A 1,599-nucleotide genomic window follows, 5' to 3' on the forward strand; every position below is an offset into this window, starting at 1 on the left:
AAAAAAAAAAAAAAGAAATACAATTGAGCCTATAATACCATGCTTATGTAGCCACTGGCACATCTGGGTCATATGCTACCTGTGCATCGAGTGTGAGAGCCAGCTAGACTGAAAATAGTGAGGAGTGGATTCCCAACTCAAAACCAGCCATTGTCATCAAGGGTAGGGTGAATAGATTCTTGCCAGGCCAAACCTGCAAATGTCTATTTCATGGAGAAAATATATATTAGGATTATATTATCAGTGGCAGTCATTTTTGTGACAAACTAATGGTAAATAATTAAATAGTAAAGGAAAAAAATGGACCCTTAGTTAAACTTTATATATTCACTACAGAAGAGAGAAAAACATTATCCTTCTTAAGAAAAAACCAAAGTAGTAGCTTCACCGAAAGTCCTTTCTAATACAGAAAAATGACAACCTGAGATGATATCAGCTCTCTTATCTATCTTAAAGTTAAAGTAATTGAACATTTTAGACTAGGAAACAAAATAATGATTAGTAAGGAGCTTTCTTTAGTGGGATATGACCTTGTTTATCTCACTTATTTTCAGAAATAACAGGAGATTTTTTTCCACCATAAATATAATCTTTTCTAATCCTTCAATTATAAAACAACACAAACACAACAAGAAAAGTCCTCAATACTCAGAGAAAGGAACACAATGAAATAGAAAGGTTTCTTGGTGCTAAAATCAGGAAAGAAAAATACTATACTATCCCAGATCATGGTAAGCAGGACAACATATTTGTGACCAAATTAAAGATATTATCAGGAGTCAACACTCACATCTCCAGCTCTTGAGTACTGCAGTACTGGTTGTGAGTAGAAGACATTCTGGAAGACTGTTTTTTCCCCCTCACTTGGTAGGATGAAGGATCAAGGGAAGCTTGTGAAAGTACAGAAAGCACCTTATTTAGCATGTGTATCTTTAATACATCCTGGCAGGTGAAGCTGGGGCCAAGGAGAAATCACACAGAGAGGTTAGCCTACCCTGAATCAATCACTTTGGCATGGGAACTGCAATGCACTGATTGGCCTAAGCCTGGTTTATATGCTTTACCCCTCAGTTAGGCATTGACCACTATATAAATCACATGAACTGAGTGTGAATAAAAAGTAAATTAATTCTACTGTCAGACAAAGGGGAATGGATCCTGGGAAAGCAAATGAGTGATGTTTATACTCACCAGGAACTAGACGAAGATTACTGAAGACTAAGGAATTAGTGAAATGATTATATTTAAATGATAAAGAAGAAATTATATAAAATATGCAAATAGAAGAAGCAATTCATCGAGTAAGGAAAAATAGCTTTATTTCAGAATTTTTACATGAAGATAATGGGGGAGAAATATCTCCAGAGTTTGGAGGGAGATGAGATTTCATCCCTGTAGGCTACAGCCAGTCACATCATCATTAATTTGTTAAGACAACAGAAAGTTATTTTCAAATATGCATCAACACTTCAACTATATGTCCTATGTACTCTAGATGAAAAATCTATTTCAATGCATGATATGTTCAAGCAGAAGGATGAAGCTATGGGAAGAAAACCCTGGCAGTCAAGATGGGTAATCAACCCAAGTGACTGTCAA

This window comes from Otolemur garnettii, unplaced genomic scaffold (genome assembly GCF_000181295.1).
Source record: "Otolemur garnettii isolate 467f Iridium unplaced genomic scaffold, OtoGar3 scaffold00057, whole genome shotgun sequence".
In the NCBI taxonomy this organism is placed as follows: Eukaryota; Metazoa; Chordata; class Mammalia; order Primates; family Galagidae; genus Otolemur; species Otolemur garnettii.